General features: G+C 38.4%; 1 long non-coding RNA gene across 1 annotated transcript; it reads left to right on the forward strand.

Annotated features, from left to right (window-relative positions):
- The first annotated feature begins 1,362 nt into the window (after nt 1-1,362).
- LOC115493795 (uncharacterized) lies at nt 1,363-10,917 on the forward strand. The gene is made up of 2 exons (XR_005979604.2): nt 1,363-5,260; nt 8,301-10,917. It is a non-coding gene; the product is annotated as an uncharacterized lncRNA (long non-coding RNA).
- The last annotated feature ends 14,782 nt before the right edge of the window (nt 10,918-25,699 follow it).

Raw genomic sequence — 25,699 nt, forward strand, 5'->3', positions numbered from 1 at the left:
TATACAAATAAGAGGTCACCAGAACATCGCACCCACCAGCCCCTCCCATGTCTCTGTTTCATGTGGAGAAGACATAATAGAGAATCCAAGAAGATTCTGTGTTACCTTGCAGCTGAAACAGCATCCCAGGTTTCAGTTGCACAGAATTTGTTACCTTGTACTCATTTTGCATGCACATATCTGCTCATTACCATGTTCTTAAATCCTTTTTACTTATCTATTCATTCCAGGGCATGTAATCTCAAGGCAAGGCTTTGCAGCAGGAATGAACTTAATTCAAGCATTTTGTTCACAGTGGATCAATTACAATATTCATTTAATATAAAAGTTTGCATTCAAAGAACATTAAAGTTATAAATTAAATTAATGGGTTCCGATGTGCTCATAATCAGACTTCTCATAACATGCAGCTCTACAGTGTAACAGAGAATGACACTGTGTATTAAGACCAGGGTAAAAAACACAACACTGTGAAAATACTTCAATGGATAGCAGTAGAAATGCTACAGGAATTTATCTAAAGGGAAAAATGAAGTGAAAAAATGCATGACTGTGTGTTACTATTACAAGAAAGTGTCCTAGCTGATAGGATTTGGAGCTGTGGCTTGAGTATGCCCACGTTTATTCCTGATACTGCTCTGCTGGATGAGCTACCAGCTTGCTGTGCCTCCATGTCCTAGGGTGACGTTATGATGTTTTTATCTCCAATCGTGTGTTCTGTTTACGTTTGATATTATGTTCTGTGCTTTCAGAACTGACTCAGAAAGTGAAGGTTTGTTTTGCCTTGTTATCATCTGGTTCACCTCCCCCCATGGTCTGCTGTCTAGAAAAGGCTAGGGCTGGCTGGCTGGCTTTGCTTTGCTTGCTTGCTTGCTTGGCTTGCTTGCTTTGCCTGCTTTCTTGCTTTGCTTCCTAGTTAGGTTAGCTAAGCAGTCCAATTCTTTCCCTGGACTGTTGCTTTTTCCTTTCCTCTTTCTGAATATCATCCAACCTGCTCTGGACTAGGATCTGGGAAACACCAAGGAATACCAGGAGCCTGCATTTTGTGATCTGCAGCAGCCATCCCCAGTGCTGGAGAGCAATCCCCAGCATCCAGACCCGGGCGACCACTCCCAGGAAAGACCTTCTGGATTTGTTCATCTCTTCAGAGTGGTGAAAGAGTTTTGTTGTCATCTGGTGTTGTTAATTGTTTTGGTGCTGGGGAGTGCTTTGTTCGTTGAATAAACAGGTTCTTTTCCACTTCTCTCTCAGAGGAAATTTTTCCCTGAACCAGGTGGGTGGTGAGGGGCCGTGGGGGTTTATTTCCTGGAGGCTCCTTTCAGAGGGTTTTCCCCAAATTTGCCCTAAACTAGGACACTCCATTTCCCTGTCCATTGAATAAGGTCATGGTATTTTTCCAAGAACATTGTAAATGTCTAGCAGGCAGCTATTTCTCACATATCAAAACTCACTTTTCCACCAAATCCCAAGTGATCTTCCCAAAAAAAAGGAAGAAAAGAAGAACAAAAAAGAAAAATTAACTTTAGTAGCGCTTCAAAGCAGACAATATATCCCTTTTTTTGTAGGCAGATTACAGCTTTTTTGCTTCTGTATTTCTTTCCGGCTTGTGCCAACTCTGCTGTTTTGTACTGTTAAGTGAATGCAAAGTTCTTGTGTATTTTAATATCTTTCCTGAAGGCATAAGAAATCAGAGCTTACATTTTACATAAAACTATTATTTCTTTATGAAATAATTTACAAAAATACAATTTCTTTGAGAAAGTCAAAACAACATCTAGTATCTTGGGCTAAACATACATGCAAATGGTGTGTGTATTTTTATGAGGAGGTCATTGTCTCAGTCTTCACCTCATGCAGTAAATTTACTGTATTGTATGTATTAGGTATGATAAAGTAAATGTGAAATTCATGCCTGACCAGGTATCACATAGAATGAAAAAGCAAACACTAGATTTTGTTTCTGTCAAAAATAAAGCATCTAGAAATAGAGGCTTTCTCCAAGACTGCAGATTTCTACCTTAGAACCTCTGAAGCAAAACATGCACCAACAGAAGCACAAGGGCAGGAAAGCAATGGCCTCTCTATATCCCCTTGGAGCTAAATTTTGAACTCAAATAAATTGCATCTATCAAAGTATGGGCAGCAGCTTTGCATATGCTGTTTTATCTCAGTGTAGCTTATGGATGTGGGTCTCAGTGTTTATTACCCATTTTACTGTGCCGTCCCATTTTCTATGTGAGTGGTTTCATAATGTCTGCATGTGAGCACAGTTTGTTTGAAGTAAATGCCTAAGCTAAATAACCTTACTAAAAGGGAAGGGAAATTGGATTGATTTGGGATGGTTTCCATTCTCTCTTTTGTGAAGTTTTTATTACAATTTGCTTCCTGTTTTCATCTCTTGTAAGAAATGTTTTAACCAAAGTAATTAAAATCTATGATCACATAGTCTAAGATTGCTCATAACCACTACAAGTGCCTAGAATTACTTTTTATTACAGATTTTTCAGAATTTCCAGAAGTTAATATATAGATATGTAAAATATAATTGCTATATATGGAGCTATATGCAAATATTCTTATTTACTCTAATAAGAAATGTTTTGTATGGAAAGTAGAAAACACTGCTGGTTTTAACTGTTTTATACATTTGCCTTCAAGCAAATTCTAGGTCCAAGATTTCTTGAAATCCCTGAATACTGAGATGTACATTGAAATCAGTTTCTTAAGTAGTGAAAAAGTTGTATTAATAAAAACTTGAACTTAGGTCCCTTGTACTGAATACCTTTTGCATCTGTTGTTCACCAGTGAAAGTGAGCTAGCTGGGGACAGCAAGATTGGAGGCAGCCTAGACTGCAGTGATCATGTATTAGTGAATTTCATAGTCCTGGGGGATATAGGTCAGATAAGGAATAAAGTTAAACCCCTGAACTCTAGGAAGTTTAGGAATTCTAGCTGAAAGACTTTGGAGCTCAACCATAGTCTCAGCAACTGCAACAAGACTTCCAGTCTTCAATGGCAACATCTCTTCCCACACCTTCTGAGTGGATGGACAGGAGGATGGGGAATGAGGGAACAAAGTCCCTCACACTGAATGTAAAAATCAGGTTCATGAACACCTGATGAGTCTGAATGTTTATGCAACCTGGTGACATGTATCCCAGGCTCCTGAGGGAGTTGGCTGATGCAATTGCCAAGCCATTCTCCATGCTATTTGAAAATTCATGGCAGTCAGGTAAAGTCCCATGTCACTGGAAAAGGGGAAAAATTGTACTCATCTTTAAAAACAGAAAAAAAGTTTGACCCTGGGAACTACTAGCCTGTCAGCCTCACCTCTGTTCTGGGAAGATCCTGGAACAGGTCCTCCTAGAAGTTATGCTAAGGCACATGGAGCTGATTTGGGACAGCTGCAAGCTTTACCAAGGACAAGTCCTGCCTGACCAACCTAGTGGCTTTCTACGATGGAGTGATTACATAAGTGGACAAGGGAAGGGTACAGGTGTCATTAATCTGAATTTCTGTAAAGCCTTTCTCATTGCCACAACATCCTTCTTGCTAGATTGGAGAGAAAGTGATTTGATGAGTTGACTGCTGGATGGATAAGAAAGTGGTTGTATGGTCACTTCCAGAGGGTAGTGGTCAATGGCTCAGAGTCCCAACAGATATCACTGAAAAGTGTTTTCCCTCTGGGATCTGTATTGAGGCCAGTGTTATTTAACATATTCATTAATGACACAGACAAAGGGATAAAGTGCATCCTCAGCTCATGCACCAAGCTGAAGGGCTGTCCTTCAAGTGTGTGAAGGACAGGATCCAGAGGGACCTGGACAAGCTCAAGAAATGTGCCCATAGGAATTTCATGAGGTTTAACAAGTGCAAGGTACTGCCTATGGGTCAGGGCAAGCCCCACTATCAGTACAGGCTGAGGAATGAACACATTGAGAGCAGTTCTGCTGAAAAGGACTTGGATGAGGTAGTGGATGAGTGACATGATTCTTGCCCTCTACTCTTCTCTGGTGAGACCCCACCTCCAGTGCTGCATCCAGCTCAGGGGTCCCCAACACAGGAACCTCTTGGTGAGCATCCAGAAGAAGACCACAGAGTAGAGGGAGGGAGCACCTCTCTTTCCAGGAAAGGCTCACAGAATTGGGTTTGTTTGGCTGGGAAAAGAGAAGCCTAATGGGCAACCTAACTGCAGCCTTTCAGTATCTGAAGAAAGCCTACAAGAAAGATATAGAAGGACTTTCTACAAGAGCATGTAGTGACAGAACAAGAGGGAATGGCTTCAAACTAACAGAGTAGGTTTAGATTAGGTATTAGGAAAATATTCTTTACTATGAGGGTGATGAGGTAGCAGATGTTGCCCAGAGAAGCTGTGGATGCCCCATCCCTGAAAGGGTTGACATCTAGGTTGGGTGGGGCTCTCAGTAATTTGGTCTAGTGAAAGGTGTCCCTGCCCATCACAAGGATGTTGTAGTGAAATTATTTTTAATGTCCCTTCCAGCCCAAATGATTCCCTGATTCTATGACTCTATACAGCCTTCAAAAATGTAAGTATGAGACACAAAGAAGTGCATTTGTAAATCAGTTTAAAATGTATGTACACAACTGGTTTTATACCGTATTGATCCCATTGAACAGATACAAGAAGAGTAAAAACTGAAATCAGAAAGATAGGAGCTTTTCATACTGATACGTTTCTTTTAGGTTACTTGTGGTACCATGGAAGGTTAAATGCTGACATATTTTTATATCTATTACTACCTTAAAACTTCAAAGACAATGACAACTTGTGTTATAAGGAATATTTGGTAACAATTTTATTTCAGCAAGTTGAAAAACCACTAAAAACATATATGCAGCACTACAAGGAGGAAAGAAATACATACTCATTGCTCTTTCATTTTTTTTCTGAGATACAGTGGATACTGCTCACTCAGCAGCACTATAGTACAGTTGACTAGATGAACAAAAAGCCATCACCAATGCTGTCATTTAAATTTCTTACTCATTTTCTCTCTTTCTCTTTTCCCAGTTTCTGTTGAAAAGGCTTATACCCCATCTCCTAGACAACGGCAACCTGCAAATAAAAATTCTCAATGTCAAAAATGTCAGGGAAATGGAAAAAGAAAAATACTAGGGAGAAAACATCAGACATCCCTTATGAGAACCTATGGATACTGACTGGCTTTAGCAGCTACATTAAGAAAATGATGACACATGCTATAGCACTGCTCTTGCCACTTCTCCTTGGGCTGGAATGGTAAGATCTCATATCTGTGAAGGATTTAAGCTTGTTGCAGAATTTCTGAGAGAGAGAGGGCATGATTTATGTCTGGAGTGAGAATTGAGCTACCCCTCAGACTAGGGCCCTGATAAGCGGCCTTGGTGGGGCCTAGGAGTCTTTGACACAGTAAGAAATTAGTTGTCGTACAGTTAGAAATTATGTTAAGGTAACTACAAAGTAATGAGCTATCCGAGTGTGAATTAGACTACAGCTGCAGTGTGAAAAGCCTGACCACCTTAAAGCAACGGTAAACAATGTTAGCTTGCCAATCAGAGTGCCTTTGTAAACTGTAAACTATATAGAAGTGTATATAAACTGCCATCTTCTCTGGAATAAAGGGAGAACATTGCATTAACCATAATGATTCGAAGTGAATTCTGTCCTGTCCAGCTTTCCTGTTTTATGGGGACTCTGAGTTCATAAGCTCATCTTCTGTAAGTGCCTGAGTAACCATTCAAATGAAAAAATGTGCTGTTCTCAAAGAATATTCAGAAACCCCTGCTTTTCAAAACAATCACAGATTTGTCTTGCTCAAGTCTGGTAATTCACGTAGGAAAGCCTCCATGGTCGCTACAATTTATTATACAAAATAAGACCTGACAGAAAAGGCAATTGTTTAAAACTGGGGATATTTAGTTTGCTGCATGCCAGAAGAGATCTGGCAAAACCCCACTTGTTCTGAATAAACAATTTCCTTAAAGAAATAGCTCTGTCTTCATGCTTCCCTGTGGACAAAATTGAAGTTTACATCATGTGGTGGAGAGCATTTATTATCGAGCCTTGAAATACTAGGATTAGGGTAGTATCTGTCAGTGAAATACTGTAGTCTGCAGGGAAGCTGGACTCCAGGATGGTTTGGATGAATGGAGACAAGAGATCTCTGAAGGCTGCTCTTAGAAGATAAGGTTTATTATAGAGGGTGAAAGGTCTTGCTTGGAGCTGCCAGACGCAGCACGTGGCAAGGCCTGAGGGGATGGGGGAGGGGAGAGACAAGGGGATGCTCCAGGAGAGGGTGGAAGTTCCAAGAGAGGGGGAGTTCCAAGAGGGCATCTGGCCCCTCAGAGACCCCTTATCAGGGGGCTTTAAGGTGGGCTGGAATAAGACTTAGGCCAATGGGGTCACAGACACTTGATGTTTCAGGGGAGGGTTACAGGTGTGGGATGAATCATACATTTTGGGGGGTGAGATAGGACAGTCCATTTGACTTTTGCACCTATCTGTAGGTAAGGGCATTGTTCAAACAGTAGGGGGGATTGTTTTCATCCTGGCTGTACTATTGTAAATCTTTTGCCAGGCAATTATATTTATTCATCCTCCCCAACAGTAGTCCATTGTGGGAGGGGGTCCCAGGGTTAGTCCACTTGGGATGCCCTGGAAGACCACTTCTGTAAAATTTTCCCATCTCCCCCAATGCCAATCATTTATCCCTGTACATGTCCATCATCATTTGAGCTATCCCTTTGTTCTGGATGTTCCTTGTTTTTCATGTCTTCATTGGTTCCCCAGTGTTACTCACCCCTTCTCCCCTGTCCCCATTGGTCCTCACCCTGTTGGTCATCCCTACTGCTCCCCTGTATCGGTCCATTATTGGCTGGTTTGTACCCTGACCCTCCGATCCCATTTCTGTTATATACCTTACCCCGCCCTCGGGACCATGCGCTCAGAGCCCGCTTCTTTCCTGAGAGGGTGTCTCCCTGCACCTCCGACTTCACTTTTCCCTCAATAAAACCCTCTGGAAAACACAGCAGCCTGAGCGTCAATCCCGCCTCTGTGGAAGCCTCGTTTTAGCTATCTGGCTCTGGCAGACCATACCCTCTGTGGCATTCCCAGCTGGACACAGGTCCCAGCTGCCACAGTCCATTACTCTGAGACATCACTGGTGATGGAATTAATGACATTTGAGAAGATTTCATGAGTTCTGAATTCAAGCTGCGTTCAGAATTGTAACTTTCAGACTTGAAGTTGATACTAAATTTGGCCAGATAGAAATTTTCTAACACAGTTTTGAGTATTAAAAAGCAGTCATTCTTTATTGCAGTGAGCTGGTCATTCAGAGGATTCTTCCTCTAATCAAGTGTGCCAAGTGTCACGTGAACAGAGTTTTCATCATAGTTTTCATCATACACATTAATTACATATTCTTTAGCTCTTCCCATGTCCTTGATGCATATGTATTACTTTATTTTACATCATCCTACCCCTTATCAGAAGTCTCAGTATGGTTCATTTGGGATCTTTTTCAGTGGTCTTCAAAGTCCAGTGTCCTTTTGATAAACCCGTAGCTGTTTCTCAACCCCCACTTTTGAGTAAGCACAGTATAATTGTTTTGTATAACTTCTACTTGGTCAGCCTCATAGAGATGAGCTGGCATCCTGGTTGTCTTGCATAATTTCTGTTTGCTTCAGTTACATTCTTTATCTACTTCTCCAAGGTTATGTTGCTCTGTTCTATTGTCCTTAGAGTAAAATGCTATTTTTTCCCACTGTCCTTTTCAAAGTGTTAAAATCTATTTACAAGATTGTGGACAGTGGCAGAACAAATTAAATACATGAGATAGAGCTGAATATAACAACCTTACTCTTTATTTGGATGCCTTACTATCTACACGTTTTCTGTTTTCAGATGGGACAGTGTTCTGTTCTTAGTAGCTGGTACAGTGCTGTATTTTGGATTCAGTATTTGAATAATGTTGATAATGCACTGATACTGCATGTTACTTGGTAAAGGTTACCCTGAGTCAGGGACTTTCCAGTTTCCTGTGTTCTGCCAGTGAGAAGCTGCCCAAGGAGCTGCAAGGAGCACGGCCAGGACAGCTGACCTGAACTGACCAAATTGATATACCATACTGTAGAATGTCATGCTCAATATGTAAATTGGGGTTGTTTTTTTGGACTTTTTGTTTCTTTGTTTGTTTGGTTTGGTTTTGGTTTTGGTTTGCTTGTTTGTTTCAATTATCAAATTGCTCTTAACACAGGAGATTTATCTTTTCTATTCTTCTCCCCTTCAACATGAGAAGAAAGTGAAGATTGTGTGATCAGCTTGTGTGGTACTTACTTGTTGGCTGGGATTAGACCAAAACATCAGGTCTGACAGAGGAAGAGGAGAATCTGGTGGAAGACAATGCAGCAGTCCTGTCTTTATTTCTGAACAACTCTGTCTTTTCATAACAGATAACATAAAACAACACTATGGGGTTGAGTGTAGGATGATGCACAGACTAATCATGATCTGCCTGATAACAAGCACTGCATCCCTGTTGCTTCAAGTGACTTGTTCTACAGGTTTCCTAGGAGTTCTGAAAGTTGCTTTATTTGAAAGACTTCATATTTGTTATGTGTAACTCTTAGATTTCCTAAAGTTTTTTTATTCTGCCTTTGAATATTTACAAGTCCTGTTATCTTTACCAATATTAGTAAGAAGACCAAAATTTGATTGAGAACTCCTTGGTTATAACACTCCATATTCATGCAAATATTTATTCAGTCCCCATACATTCAGAACTTCAAACATCTGCTGAGGCCATTGAAATTCACTTTTCTTCACGGAATTATCTCTCTTAGGAGCTGTTAGCCAATTGTGCTTATTCAGATACAATGAAAACTTGCTCTCAATGCAACCTTAGCTTTTGGCATATCAAATAAAACTAAACTCTTTATTATATGTATTTTTAAATTCACTTTTCTTACCTTAACAAAAGAATACCAATGCCTTCAAATTGTCTGTAGGATAAAAATTGTGTTAGTGATGTGTGTGTGTGTGTGATGGGAAATAAAGGCATGGGGAGAGAAGGAATAGCTTCCCTTGATTTTTGTATGACTGTCCATGTCTCAGATGAAACATGTGATTCCCTAAGAGACTCAGTTTCACTAAAATGTTAATATATCTGGTCACAGTGTTTTTAACAACTACTGAATATCATAATAAACTGAGAACTGTAGACAGAAGCTATGTGGGTTACAAAGAAATACGTCTTGTAACTTAAAAATAACTCAACCAGTCAAAGAAATTTTGAAACAACAAACAAATTCTGAAAGCAAATACTTAATATCAGTGTAGTACTATCCCAGGCAGGAACTCATCTGAGGATGCTTTCTCACAGTCGCTGTGAAATTCTGCCCTCCCTTCCTAGCAGAGCAACAACTCTCTCCTTACAGAATTGGCTGCAACCAAATTCTTCTTAGACCAACCACACAGACCACAGCTTTCATGATAAAGTTGCACTGTGCTGGGCAGCTTCTTTCTTTGTCCAGGGTAGGAAAGAGGCAGATCTGTATCTTCTAAGAGGAGATGGCATGCTTCACCTCCACTCTCAAGCTACAAAGATTTCACTATTATATGTAATTAAAAGGTCTGTCTTTTCAAATAGCACTGGGTATGATTATTTATGAAATAACTTTAAAATTGTGGTTGAAGAGATGAATTACATGTTTAATTAGGTTAATAATGATTTTTAATAACTATTAAATTATAATAATAATTAGGTTTTTGCAAGGAGTAGGTATACTGAGGTCATTCACATACCTTCTTGCACACCTATTCGTATGCTAGCTTAATGTTTTAGAGATGTCTGTACTTGTGGTCTTTACTGAACATTTAAGTTAATCATGCAAGCCTAACAATAGTTTCTCTAAGCGAATACTTAATTTGTATGCTTAGAACTCAAGGAAATCATGGCTTTCAAAGTGAAGATACTCAAGGGAAGAATTAAAACTTCATTCAAATGACATGATCTAAAATTATGCTTCTGAATATCATACTTCAGGGTTTTGCATGAAAAAAACAGTGGAAAATACGGTCATCCAAAGCTACATATTTGTATTGTGATCAACCTAATTTTTGAAGGCCCAGGGCTTATCTCTAGGGTATGTAATAAAAGCTGTGAGTAAATGATATTGAGATTCTTATATGAAAGGATTTTTTAAAGACCTGAACCACAGAGCACTGATTGTTTATTCCCAGTTGTTTAGGCAGTTTTAAATCAGTTCTCAAATGAAAAAGAGAAGATCTAAGTAAACCTTTTAATAGTTTCCTGTTCCTGAATTCCTGTACCTGGAATTCAATATACATGACAGTTCTACTATTGAGAAAACATCTGTTTTGGTCCTTTCTTTGCCAATTCATATTTTCTGAGCCTTCAATTCCCTGCAAATCAGCTATGGGAAAAAAGACTGGCTAAGAGAAATAATACTAATTTCCTCTGCCTCCCAATTTATGTGAGAGAATGCAGTTTTCATGTCTTCCTTGGCACACCATCATAGCAATTTTTCCAGGCACCTGCTATCATATGCTTTGCTCAGTGAAATTATTCTGTCTTCATGCATTCAATTACACTCATTCTACTCATAAATAATCTAAAATAAATTGCAGATGGTACATGTTGACTCAAATTAGGTGAATCTCTCCAATATATAGTTTTTAAGATGTTTGGGTTTTGTCCTTCTTTCACAGAGAAAAGGTGCAAGAATAAGTATAGGCTGATATAAATGTTGGCTACAGGAATGTGGAATAATCATGAGTAGATTAATGCACATTGAAGACATGCCTGGAGGCTGTTTTAACTTGAACAGTTGATGTAAGCCTTTTTGCTTCTTTTCACGTGTATACAATTTTAAGAATAAAATTATGTATCTGAACTATCTGTAGTATTTTAAAAGTGTCCAATGAAAAAAGCTGAGTGTATACAAATATATACATAAGAGCTTCCACAGCAATATTCTTCTTAGGAGAAGAAACAACCATATTAAGAAAAACATATGGAGAACCCTGAAATAGAAGGTTTGTTAGCGTTCGGAAACACACATAATCACGGGGTATGCTTATATGCAGGTGCTTTTATTAAGAGATCTGGGAGTCAGGGGTACAAACCCAAATCTGACTCCGACATGGCTTTCGAGCTGAACGTATTTTATATTCTATCGTTATATAACTTACACATTAATTATTAAACTTACATTGTTCTAGTGTATACATTGACATGAGTTTATCATGATCTTTCTTAGGTCCATGACCACAGTTTCACATGATTATTCTTTCTGATTAAACAGTAATTATATTTAATTACTAAACAATCGTCACATCTATCAATTATATCAATTATCATGTACTAGCTACATAGTGCAGTACTAGTTCTTCATGTGCTAAAGGTATTTTTTTTTTTCCAGGGCCTACTAAGCTTTTTTTCCTGTTTACCCTAAATCCCCATGATTTTAAAACCCTTTTACTATCAGGTTCATATGAATTTTAGAGGATACTAGATAATTTCATTAAATAGTATTATTCCCTCACTTTAAAATATCTTTGAATTTCATTGGCTTCTTTTCTGGATGTTTATAAAAGCAGAGATATTGCTGTTTTAGGGTGGGGTGGTTTTTTGAGGGTTTTTGTTGTTGTTTTTGGTTTTTTTCTTTTTTGTTTTTGTTTTAAAGAAAGAGTACTGATAGAAAGTGACTACTTAAATTAAAGTGCTTGCCAATTGTAATTATGTTTCTTGATGTAAGTTCATTCAGTGACATTACATACAGCCACATGATTAAACAGTTTTCCCCAGCTTCATCATACAACAGTCATGGAGAGGTTGTCATCAACCACTTAAGGATTGCCTTAAGGATTTGTTTTAGGCCAGACAATATTAGTTAATCATAATATAGGTGGTAAAGTTCCCTACAGACAGTAAGGTGAAACCTTTTCTAACAAAACAATAAGGCACCAATGATTAGTTAAAATTGAGACATGAGAGGCAACAGAAATTTATTAATAAAAGAGCAAAGCTCTTACTAATATTTTGCAGACAAAATTTTCTTTGAAGTTATGATTCCAGACATATCAGTTAAGGTTAATTTGGGCTGTTTTCAAGAGATATTGTGCAGTGGGTTTATCTTGGCTGGCTGCCCGATATCTACACAGTTGCTCTCTCACTCCTCCTCTACAAGAGGACAGGGGGAGAAATGAGAAAAACAAAAGCTTGCGAGTCAAGATAAGGACAAGGAAATCAAGTATCAAATACCATCATGAGTAAACCAGATTCAACTTGGGGAAAGTTAATTTATCACCTATAAAAATAGAGTTTAAAAGTTTTAGGCTGGAAGGGATCTTCAAAAATCATCTAGTCCAGTTCCCTTGCCATAGGGCATTCTTCATTAGACCAGGCTCCTCAAAGTCCCATTCAACGTTACCTTGAACACTTCTAGGTATGGAGCATCTGCTCTCTGGGCAGCCTGTGCCAGTGTCTCACCACCATCATCATAAAAACAATTTATATCAAATCTTAATTTACTCTCTTGTATTTTAAAATAATTTTTCCTCCTCTTGCCCCTGTGAAAAGCCTCTTGCCGACTTTCTTGCAACACCCTTTAGGGGCCCCTTATAAAAAGGTTGCAATAAGTGTTGTACTATGACAAAAAAACAGGGCAACAAAATAAGGTCTCCCAAAAACTCTCATCTCTAGGCTGAACAACCCAAACTTTCTCAGATTTTCTTCACAAAAGGTATTCCAACTCTCCGATTATTTTTGTAGCCCATCTCTAGATCTGCTTCTAGTAGGTCTGTGTCTTTCCTATGCTGGGGACCCCAGAGCTGGATGCAGTACTCCAAGACGGGTCTCTTCAGAGCAGAATAGAGAGGGAGAACCACCTGCCTGTACCTGCTGGGCAAGCTTCTTTCTATGCAACCCAGGCGACCATTGACTTCCTGGGTTGCAAGTGCAGATTGCCAGCATATGTCCAGTTTTACATCACCAATATTTTCAAATTGTCTTCTGTAAGGCCGCTCTCAATCCATTCATCCCCCAGTATTGATACTGAGTTTTTCCTTGACCCACATGCAGGGCATTTCACTTGTTAAATTTCATGGTGTTCAGTTGGGCTCATTCCTTAAACTTGTCAAGATCCCACTGGATGAAATCCATCACCTTAAGGAAATCAGCTTCATCACCTAGCTCAGTTGCTCTCTGCCACTCCTGCCTACTCACACTTTTCACTTGCTCACTCCACTGTGGTGGATTACAGTCCATCAGGACAAATATACCCCAGTGTGGACTCCTCCTGGGCTGCAGGTCTCTTAATGACTATCTGAATAAATGAATCATTTACGTCTGGAGGAGAGACTACTTATGCTAGAAATGGTAACCCCTTGATCTAAGATCAACAATCCCCTTTTCCTCACTCAAATACTTTTAAGTTGTCTACTATGCACAAGCAGAAGCCTGTACTTTAACACTAGGTGGAGGAAAGAGGTGCATGTATACTACCTAAAACAAGTGCCTACTTTAGCAACCAAATATCTTCCAGCACTTCAGAGAGTGAGATTTCTATCTCCATGAAGTTACTTAGAGCCCTAGAAAGAGTCAACAGCTAGTTTTGCAACAGTGGTGCCTTCAAACAAATTCAGTAGACATTTACCTCTTTCTTCTGAGCACCCTGCGATCCTACATTTCTAGATTTAGACGTTTATTTAAATTCCTAAAGCTGGTAGTGGGAAATCATCTGCTCCTTTTGGAATAGTGGAGACAGAAATATTGTTTTATGTACAAATAACTTAATGTTTCTTTTACTTTTTTCTCACAATATATACTGGTGCATGTTCAACAAAATTTCTGAATTTGAGAATTTGAAAGGTGCTTGAATTTTTTTCCCCTTCAATTTATTATTGCAGAGTATAAATCAGCCTTTAAAGGAGAAATTGGTTTCTCTTAAAAATAATTTTTTTTTGTGTAATTATGAGCAATAAAAATCATACTGTCATAGTGAGAATAAAATTGCAGCAGTAGTCAGGCTGGCAAAGGAATAAATTAGAAAACGCATCTTAATACATAAGGACATTATTCAAATAATTCATACAAGTAATATAAGAGGATGTTGACTGCAATTAAGTATCACAACAATGAGTAATAGGATTTAGATGCTGCAGAAAAAGCACAATCTTTTAGAGCTAATGTAAACATTTCACTAGATGCTGTCAGACTACTACTGCTTTTATTTTAAATTTTAATACACAAAGTAATTGAAATAATTCAAAAGCATGGATGAAAGTACAAACCATACACATATAGAATCACAGAATCATAGAATGCTTTGGATTGGAAGGGACCTTAAAGATCATCTAGTTTCAACACCCCTGCCATAGGCACGAACAATAATTGAGAAAAGTCTGAAAATGTGGTTTGACCCTAATGCTCAAACTGGGTTTTTTTGTTGACACAGGTGGAGCAACCTGAATAAAGAGAAAAAAATGTGTACAGGGAAACTGTGAAAGTTTCCCAGTGAAAATTTCTGTGGCAAGTTTGACTAATTGTTTTCTTATAGTTACTTGAATCAGGACTCTGAGGTAAGTAAACACAGCCAGATTGTCATTGATTCTGCCTCCTTATGTTCAGAATAGCTAAAGACATTTGATTTCATGTAAGATTTTTGCTCTTCAGTATCAATATTTATTCACATGCACAACTCAGTCTTTCCAGCACAAATGAGGGCTTTGCAACTCAATCTGCTGAATGTTGTTCAAGGAAAATGACAAGATAACACATCTTTTTATGGTTTTACTTTGTATGTATTTACGTCACTGAAAGTATATTATAGAGGTATTTGCAGAAAATGTATCCTGATCAAAGCATGTTAGTTTGAAAAAAATTTTGAAAGCATTTACAGGGAAAAAGCAAAACACAATAGTTATTTCTAGCTCCAGCAAAGTTCAGTGCTAAGTGTGCCTTACTAGGTAAGAAGGATAAAATTCTAAAATTGTCATTCTGACATGCCATTTATAAAGTCTTTAAAACATATTTTATTCATAATTTGTAACAGATTTAGATGTGCCTAGTATACCCAAGATATTCCTACTGTATATTCCTCATGTAATTTAAGGATATGGTTAGCTCCATGCATCTGTTCCATCAAAAGTTTTTCGCCTTAAAGACAGGAAATTGCACACTACAGTCTGAAATAGGAAATAAACTGAAAGCTAAAGACATTGAACAGGGCGCAAAAGGAAAGGAAAGAGCTGTTGGTAATTTTGTCCTACATAAACTCTTAGCCATCATCAAGGTGAAATATGTGTAAAACTTTGTTCACCAGCAAACTGGTGATGTCAAGTGCACAGCAGTTTTTGTGATTGCAAGTCTCTTTGTGTTTCCATGGTCAGCTAAAAAAGAGAAAAACTACCATTATGTGCAATTTTGATTTTTTTGAATTAACACAAGACGTGATGTTCTTTATGTAAGAGGATACCTTCTCCTACTTTAGGCCTTAGAAAAATAATGAACAAACCAAAATACCTGTGGTTACTGCTCTGAACATGATACATATACATTTCTCTGTGTGTTTCTGGAGCTCCACTAATTCTTTTCTCACTTGTGCCCTTCTGGTGATTTTATTGTCAGGTTCAAAATACCTATTTTTGTAAAACTCTGTTACTTTATAAATAGTCTAGCCCATATATAAGAAACAACCTTGTAATCTGGAGGACTAAAAACTCTCAAATCTCACAGTTCCAAAGCAGAACTTTATAAAAATTAAGTCTCGTCTCCTTAGTTTTGTATGAAAACTATATCATGAAAGTGCTCAATAGCGTATGGAATAAATATGCAGTTTTAAAAACAAATGGGATTTTGCTTGCAATGTGTTTCACAATCAGCCTTTATAGCATATATACCCTGCGATATTTGAAGGAAATAATAAAAATATCTCTGAAAAAAACTCAGGTTGTCTTATTATAGAGTATATTTTAATGGTAAAATCTGTAATAAGAACAAACTCTTTAACCCATGTGTTAAACTTTTTATGGTAATGCTTGTGGCACAGAAGGTGAAGGAGGTGACAGATTCTTTGTTTGCTATCATTCCAACTAGCATCCAGCAACAAAGTAATGCAGGATGATTCTCCTCAAATTACATGAAATGGAGATCATTTCTCTATTTATTTTCTATTTAGAACCACACACAAAAGAAGCCTTTTAGTATAAAGTTTTGTTCTAAAAACAAACAAACAGACCAAAGCAAAGAACAACTGGTTGGAACTGTCAAAACACCCAAGTTGTTATTTCAAGTAGCAACAACAAAGAATACATTCCAACCCTTATGTACTACAGGGATTTTCCACCCTATGACAGCTGGCATATAATTCCATAAAATGTTGAGTGATTTAAAAAAATCTATGTATAGAATTCTATTTGGTCTAGAAAAGGAATATGTTTATTCTTATTGACTATAGAAATTATGTTTGCCCTTTTATTTCTTTCAGGTATAAACAAAGACTTTGAAAAGTAAAAGGGTATTCTACATTGAAGGATCTGTTTTGCAAAATTTGCATCAAATATATTAGCATCATATGCCAGAGAAAGTTGATAGCGTATGTTTTGCCAAAACAACATCACTGCACCAAACAACTTCCTGATGATCATTAATCCATTACAGAAGTTCTGATTCCTATTCCTTCTTCTGTAAACACTGGTGCTTCCTAAATTACATAAGTGTGTTTTTCTGGAGAACAAATGCATACATTAATATTGCATATTTGGTTTAGTTCCTGAAAACTCTGAATACTCACCCCATTGGAATTCTTGTGGTGACAGTTGTGGCATTTTGGTTCTGTTTTTCTCAGCACACTTCTATGTTAATGATGTAGCACTGCCTCATGTGGGAGAGAGCTGTCATGGTATCAGTCATGATAAGTAAAGAGCACAGCTGGTTTAGCCTCCCAGTTCCTAGGTGTTGTACTTTCTCACAGAAGGAGATAAAGGATGGGTAACCTTTCTAAAAGCCAACAGTGGCTGTCTTTCAGCTACCAATTTTTATTCTTAACCGACAGGCCTTGAATGCAACTCAAATACAGCAGGAATACAAAAAAATGCTTTAAATACTAAATAACATTTTAAAAATAACTAAGATAGTAATTAAAAATATGGTCTGCAAAAGACTTTTTTCTTTTCCCTGATGGCAGCTGAGACAAGACCCCAAAGAAAATGCAATGTCAGCCCAAACCCTGAAAAACTTTCACTAGAAGCTTTGCAAAAGAAATTTGATCTGAGATTGGCTGCATGGAATACTGAAGAGGAGGAACAAAACCTGACCAAAGAAAAACCAACCAAACAAAACAAAATCCATGAAGTTTAAATATATTTCTCTATTTATTTAACTATCTATATTTATCTATATATTTATCTTTTTAAAGGGATATCTAGCCTCTGACTGATAAGATTGCCCAGGTTCTTGGAATTCCTTGTTTGCCCTTTTTTCTCCCCTGACCTGATTTGCTCATTGATGGATTTTTAGTGTATATTCTGCTCAGGAGAGAAATTGGCACATTTATGAAATATTTGAATAGATATTGCCATACAGATTTCAAACAATAGCATATCAAAGGGATTCCTCTTCACACAAGAAACATGTTATTTGATTTGTATTTCTCTATAAAGATGAGGCTTCATGTGCAAGTACTTGACCAACTATGTTGTTCTCTGCCTGTGACTGTTAGTTGTGGTCATTTGGGGACTATAGTATAGCTCTTGTGTCTCCAGCATCTCTAATATTTGTCATTTAAACTAATATTTAAAAGCTTGATTCCCCTCTGGAGCTCTCACTGCTTGCTGAGGTGGTTGCCTTAAGTTATTTTTACAGGATCTTGTGAAAGCCTGGTGCTAAAAAATAGATTTCACCTACTGACAGCCTATGTGAAAACATATTAATAACTTCACAGAAAAAAACCCTCTGGTTTTGTAGAATGCCTGTTTGCAATTGTGGAACTTAAAAATTCCAGCTTTGTAGTAGAATGTGATTTTTTTAAAAGTCTCATCCTTAAGGTAGCTAAAATGCAAAACAATTCTCATTGAAGTAGAACATTATGATTTATTCAGAATAAAGAAAAAAAATTAGATGTTTAAGAAAGGATTTCTACATCATGAACATTTTGTATATTCTGACTTTATTTTTTCCCTAGTGTTGGGCTGTGTTTTAGGTTTTTCCCCATTTATGGTTGTTCCTTTCCCCCCCTTTTTATGTAAAATGGTCCGATCTCCCTTCTCCTCCTCCTCCTCCGTCTGCCAATCCTCCCTCCCTCCACCCAGTTTGCTAATTTTCTGCTGATTCATTCATCTGACCCCACCCCGGGGCCTGCCTGTCACTCTGAGGCCTCTCCACTCCATCCAGAAGCTTCCATCCAGGGCCTCGTGTGATAGGCTGGTCTCCGGGGTCCCCTCCTTCCCCCTCATAGCATTGGATGTTCCCCCTGTTTGTCACCCTGGTTACCACTCCCAACTGTTACCCCACTGGTTCACTGTTATCCCCGCCCCTTGTTACCACTCCCGTTCATAAGGCCTTGCACATAGCACTCAGGGCCTTTTGGGTGTATCTCCCTCTGAGTTACGGTTGTTCTCCTAAGGCTTCCAATAAACTTGGAATATAGATACACCCAAGAGGACGACTCCCTGCTTTTGCCTTTGTCATTTCGTGCCTCCTCCAATCTGGTGGCTTTGTGCCCACAGGCCACAGTTCCTGCCAGCAGCTGCAAGTGAACGTGGCCCTTGCTGCCCGCAGTGCTGAGGGTGCTGGGCAAGCAAAGATAAAGGAAGGCACCGCGACACCCTAGTTTGTGAAAAAGAATTTTTTGAAAATATTTAAATTTTCCACAGGTTATGGGAACTATTTTATTCCTTAATCTAATATCATCACAGAAGAAGCATGGTCAAAAAAAAGAGACAAAGTTTTGGATACCAAGTATTAAAACTGATAAAGAAGAATATGATAGTGCTTATCACTATTTGTCCTACATGCCCTCTTTGGTCTCATTAGATGGTCATGCCATTTCAGTGTATTTTAGTATTATGTATTGTAGTATTTTAGTTCTCTGTGCAGTGATGGCACAGAGGACATGGTTAGTTCCATGAGCATAGGTTAGGTCACGTGGAAAAGGAGATTATCTTATTTTGTGTCTGCTTCATGTCAACAGCTCTAGTGGTACCACAGTAATGAATGGCTGCCTGGGGACAGCAGAAGCTATCCCATCAGAGAACAGCACAAATAGGGCTGCTCTGGGAGGGGGCTAAGCAAGCCACCCCAGTGTAGATTGGGGGCTTACTGAGAGGGCTTCTGCAATCTCTGAGCTGAGCCAAACTGGAGGTAGTTACAGGATCTGTTGGCAATCCAGAGATGATTCATCCAGGATGAAGTAACAAGTCACATCTACATCCAAGAAGTCCAATGAGGAACAGCAAAACCCAGAGCTACAGACAATCTGCCTGTAACATAGGTCCAAAATGACACAGATAATGCTGCACAGAATGCAGATATAGTCATTAAGTCAGGTCATGGAGTGTCCTAGGTAACCCCAAATGTTATGGTATTCCACATCTATCAATGCCCAAAAATGTTATTGCTTCTTTAAGTCCTAGCCTCAAGGCTGAGGAAGAGTACCTGGGCTTTTTGAAAAGTCAGGTCATCCAAGCAGAGCTCTCTTGGCTCTGGCTCTTTGCATTTGTTTCTTGCAGGGAGAGTGAGCAGAGGCAGTGCGGGCAGTGGTTCCTCTCTGGTTTTCAACCTCAGGGGGTTGTTTCAGACAGGTTTCAAGGTAGCAGTAGTAGCAACCCTGCATTTTTCACTCAGAAATTGTTTCAGAGTGAATTTTACTACACCTATTAGCAGTATGAAGCCAGAGCGGGTTAGGGTCAGACTATGGCGCATTGGCACTCAAGAGTCCATTTCTCTTCTTTGTCTCCTCTGGGGCAAGACTCAAGACAGCAGCACCAACACCAGTGGCTTGGAAGCTGCAGTGCCAGCGCTGGAGGATCCAGCTACCAAAGCATGTCACATGCCTTTGCTGATGGACCTGCTGCCACCAGAGCGATAAGGACTGGGGGTGGGCTACTGCCAGCTTTTCCTCTGTGTCTCCTTATACATGGTGAACTGTGGAGGGTGCCATCTTGGGGAAGGGGTTCCTCTGCCATTTTGAGCTTCTCTTTGCTCCAGTCAATCCCTGAGATTTCAGAAATTTTGTAATTAGTGATTATTTATTGTTATTTTTTGCCTGTTACTGTTTCAGTTTTTAGAAAACGATTATTTTTTCACTTATATATACTTGCATTTGTCTCTCCTTATTGGTGAAAATAGATTGGTTAAAACTAAAGGGAAGATTTTGGAAGATCTGCCTCTTAAACTGTCTTAAAACAAAGTATGGGGGGGAATGAGGCTGAACTCCAGGTGCCCAGGGTGTAGATCAGGCAGGGTCTGGGTAAAATTCACCCTACCATGGAAGGTGTTAGTCTGACTGATTGGAACAATTCTTCATTTACAGTTCCAAGGTCGAAAGGGAATAGATAACTGTGTAATACAACAAGAAAAAATGCTTAAATTAAGATTGAGAATTTAAGCGTAATGTAGTCCACCCCTTTATACAATTAGAAATACCAAGTAGAGCTTGTGTCCAGTACCAGGAATGCAATTATGTGAACAGTAGATAAGGTGCCAGTAGACAGCGCTTGGGAAGTTATAGAGTACTTTACGGGATGTGTTAAGCAATGAGATATGATATGCATGGGGAATGGGAAGACTCTCACTCAAACAAATACATTCTTAGATCAAAGGAAGCATTGAACAGAATTTAGTGTGGGAAGGAAGATTCGGGAAGAAGATGATAAGATGATGGTGTGATGGTGTTTCTAATTGTGGTAGCCACAACCTTGTCTGTAGTGTATGTTTAAATAGAAAGGAAGTGAATAGCCAAAGGAGCAAAAGTGTTACTGGTTTTGCTGCTCTGGGTTTAGGGTGGGTGAGCCCTTTTTGGAGGGGAAAATGTTTTTCTTTGGTTTATGCACATTAGCTGGTTTGAATTTGATAAATTTTGTAAAGTAGGACAGAAGCGGACATAATGTTTTAAAATCCTTTGACATATTTTACTTTTGCATCTCTGAAACTCCTCTTAGTCCCTCCTTACCTGTCTTGTTTCAAGGTACCTGTCTCAAGGTTTGTTTGCACATGAACCTTGCTTTTCAGACACAGCAAACAGTCACAGAAATATGACAGCTTGAGCTTTGAACTTCAAGCAAAATGTATCCTGGGCATTTATATATATAATACATGCTTCTCTCTGCCGAAACAAATATATGTTATTAAAGTCATGACTGTTTCAAAATCTTCAAAGCATTTTTTTTAATTTCTCACAGGCCTCTCTAAGTTTAGAAGTTCTTTGTAAACTCAGAAAAAATGTTTCATATCCTAAATGTGCTGTTCTAGTTCAAGAATATTTGTGTTTAATTTTGGATCGGCATGTTCTCAAGGGCACATTTGATTTTTTCCTATAATTATCTGAATAAAAATTACCTCCTAGGTTTTTCTTCCTACTGCTGAAAGGGCAATACAATCACTTGTGGTGCCAAGTTCAAAAAAAAACCTGTCATGGTAAGCCCTAGCTGCCAAGAAATCCATCAAGTGCCATGTCCTGGTCTGGTTTGCTGTCTTTTTCACACTGAGCAGTACTGAGTACCATGTGCTCATTATATAACATTCCCTCTTATTCTATGTTTTCCCCCAAGTATATGCAAAATGCAGATAGTGCTCACATTTGATAAAAGAGTCTGGAGATCAGGAACAAGTGATTATAAAAAGTGAGGCAAGGTGTTGTCACATACATTTATGTACTTGTTTTACTACTACTATCTTTTTTCACTCATGATGTCTGCCATCATTTACAATAAGGAATGAAGCAAAAGGCTCATGTTCACTTTCATAACCCAGAAACCTAGATGTAGCTGCTGTCTATCTTCTTTTGTTTCAGAGAAGTCATGTCTTGTTCAGAGTCTTGAACCAGAAAAAATACAGCTAAATGCCGCAGTGTCTGACCCACAAAACGCTTGCCCAGTTCTGCTAGACACTGAGGTCAGCACCGGCCACCTTCCCGGTCCTCAGGAGGTAGGTACGGCAGCTTTGGGTTCAGATTCCCGAGCCCCAGGGAGACTTTGGCAACGCTGACAAAGATGAAGAGTCGTCTCTTGCAGGGGTTTGTAATCCAACTTTATTCGGTAGCTCTGAGTAGCTACATGTGTCAGAGGGTAAACTGCCTGCAAGAACCCTGGGCACTCTTGCACAGGCTTATAACAATAGGTGGTAACCAGGGGATGGCCATACAGTGGACCAATGGGATCAAATGGGGGTGTGGAAGTCAAAGTAATATACATGAAAGAGCACCAATACGGGAAGGGAGGTAGGAGGAGACCCTGGTGTCCGGCCTATCACTCGACACCCCTGATGGAACTTTGTAGGTGGAAGGGAAGGGCTGCCGAGTGACAGACAGATCCCAGGGCGGGGTCACGGGAATGACTCAGCATCATCTAGGGTCAAGGGGTGGAGGAAGGAAAGGATTGACATTGGGATGGGAGGAGGCAAGGGAGGGCGGGACCACTTACAAGGGGGTATGGGACTAAACCACATAATAGAACTTAATAAAACAGAAGAACTTAGTTAACACATATAACAGCTAAAATTTCAGTACAACTTCAAGTCTTACTGTTAAGAATTTTGCCATGGCTGTTTTTCTTAACATTTTATCAGGCAGTTGGCTGCAGCTCTCATCAAATCTTGCAAGATAACTAGCTGTCTGTTACTGCCCCTTTCACTGCTTTTCATCATAAGCTATAAAGAACAAACTCATAGACTGATTAAGTTCATTGAGAGGCAAAATGGCTTATTTGAAAGACTAGCAAGGTAATTTTCTGCATCTAGTGTGTGTATAAATACCATCAAAGTGGATTTATTGTGAGGATTGTACAGGATCCCTACAAAGACCAGCAGGGAATAACACAGCTAGGTACTTCTTTGTAAATCCCTGGGTGATGCTTTTGGAACCAGCACTTTAACTCAAGAACATTTAGATGCACAACACAGACTGAGGAAAGAAGACTTTTAGAAGACCAGAGGAAATTATTGCTTAATAGTAGAAGAACTAGGATTGTATAAAATAGTTCAGAGGCTCTTGTATCTTACAGCACGGCTGATATGTTACATAAAGTCTCAAAGGAAAGTCTCAAAGGAATATCTTCAGCTTTCCTGCATCCTCCCTTTCAGTTCCTTCCATCTTCAGTTACGTGTTTTAAAATCAAGACAAAGGGTGATGTTTAAATAGTATTTATTTGAATCTTTGAAATTTGTAATAGCAAAGTCAGGATAAACATCTTTGTTTTTTCCACAGTCAATTTTAAAATCTGTGTGGTTATTTATGTGTGATCATGGGCATGTGTAGATTCTTGCTTATCTTTAGCATTGTATGTTTATTCCCATCTAGTAATTCCCATCTATATCTAGTTAGATTAAATTGTATTTTTTCTGCTCTTTATTTATCTCTTGTTAATATGAGCATTTGTGGCTGAAAAGCATTCTGTGTAATCAGAAATATTTGTCTGAATTTCTTTGGGGCAATATAGGTTCTGGTTGAATGTCTGTGCTAATTTTAACAGACTGTTGTGGGCTTATAGGCAGCAGGAATCTGCTCTATGCAGACATATTTGCTTACTTTGCCATGGTGCCAGCAAAACAAATTTTCAAGCTTTAGGCACCTGACAGTGACTTCAGGAGGAGATTAGAGAGGCAATGGCTTTCAAATATGCCCATCTATTTCACTTTCCCAAATGAATATCTTGTTATAAATAACTACATAATATTTTCATCACAGCCGTTAATGTGCAGGGCTTACAGCATATGTTTAAGTTTAATGGATTTTAGTTTACCTTTGAGAGAAGGGCAAAGTCTCACTAGGGCAACCTTGCTTCCTTAGACAAGATATAAGCTACAACTGTGCAACTGCAGAGCAGATCTAAAAATAGCTTTCTGGCAGTATAGTACAAAGCAATGAAGTATAAAAGCAAGATACCCAGTCTTGTACAGCAGTTACTTGCTCACTGGAGATTTTTCTCCACTTTAATTCAAAGTAGTATAAAATAAACTATTTAATACATTGGCACATAAATTTTTATATTACGTAAGTTAGCTGTACTTAATGGTGTTGCAACTTCCCAACCCAAACTCGTTCAGATTATACAAAGGAAAAGACAAAGTGTCACAATATCAAAAAAAGAAAAAAAATTCCTCTTATAGTAATATTGTTGCTTAGGGCCATTTCAGCAACTATAGCTAAATCTCCTTTTTACCACTCCTTCAAAAAAAAAGAAGACATATTTTATTACAAGTAAAGAAAGTGAGTAAGAGACAAAGGTGAAGACAAAACTGAGTCTATTTCTGAACAAGGTCTTCAGGTTTGAGCCAGCCCCCAGCACTTTCTCAGCCATGCTCCTCACCTCATTTTGGGCAAGGAGGTATTTAGTCCTGGTGATACACAGTTACACAGTTCAGCAATCCCAGGAGTCAACAAGCTATTACACTTTCTAAGCAACCTTTTCACTTAAAAAAGTGAAAATCATTCATTGGCCTGGTTGAAATCAAACCAGCATCCTATTAAAATGTGATTGTGTTGTGCATCATGTTGTTGTTCGACAAACAAAATAATTAGCTAACTTCCTAATTTTGTACAGATATTGGTTTGATATTTTTTAATTTCTTAGATTTATTAATTTTTAAATTACATATATATAATGCTATTTATTTCCATCTTTTTTATCCTTAAATTAGAATTAGTAGCAAAATTTAATTTTTTTTTAATCTAATGGTCTCTCCATTATTTTACTTTATTTTCCTGGTTTGTTCTAGAATCTTGGCAGCTCACACTAGCAGTATGAATAAGATATTAAAGAGGACTAGGGGAGTGATCACACTGATAATGTGGTGGTGAGATCCCCAGCAGAAGCCTTAGAAGTTTTAGTGGTTGTCCTTTCACAGAGTAATAGTTTTTCTGAAGAAGAGTTTTTACAATGCCTGAAATAGGGACTCTGCCTCTTCTGTCACCTTTCGAAACAATTGATAAAATAAAGCATCATTGATACAATAAAGCCACACAAATTTTCTTGGGTTGGATTTCTGCTTCAAAGATATTTCTGAATTTCCTGATAAAGACAAAGAAAGCAGGAGCTTAATGGACAATTCTTAAAACCAGTTCTTAAAAAATTCAAACACACTGTTTTTGTAAAAGCGTCTTTCAAGACAATGGAAATTTGGCTGTTCCCATGAATAAACTTAGCCTTTTTTGGGGGGGAGGGGGTGAAATTGCTTTATCCTCCTTTTGCCCCTGTTTTTTAACTTGGATCTAACACCAAAGTACTGCTGTGCGTGTCTGAACTGATATTTAACTACCATATATATTTTTAAAAAGATTGTCATCATTAAGTACTACAGCAAGGTAAAATAAAGCAGGAAGCAAAGCTTTAGTTTATCATTAAGAAGAGCTTTTTAATCCTCAATATTCTGGTTACAGAACTGCAGGACAAAAATTACTTCTGGATGAAAGATACTGAGTAAGTTTTTAATAAGCCTAACTGGTCTTCCCTGTGTTGTTT

The sequence above is a fragment of the Taeniopygia guttata genome, chromosome 2 (assembly GCF_048771995.1).
Source record: "Taeniopygia guttata chromosome 2, bTaeGut7.mat, whole genome shotgun sequence".
Lineage (NCBI taxonomy): Eukaryota > Metazoa > Chordata > Aves > Passeriformes > Estrildidae > Taeniopygia > Taeniopygia guttata.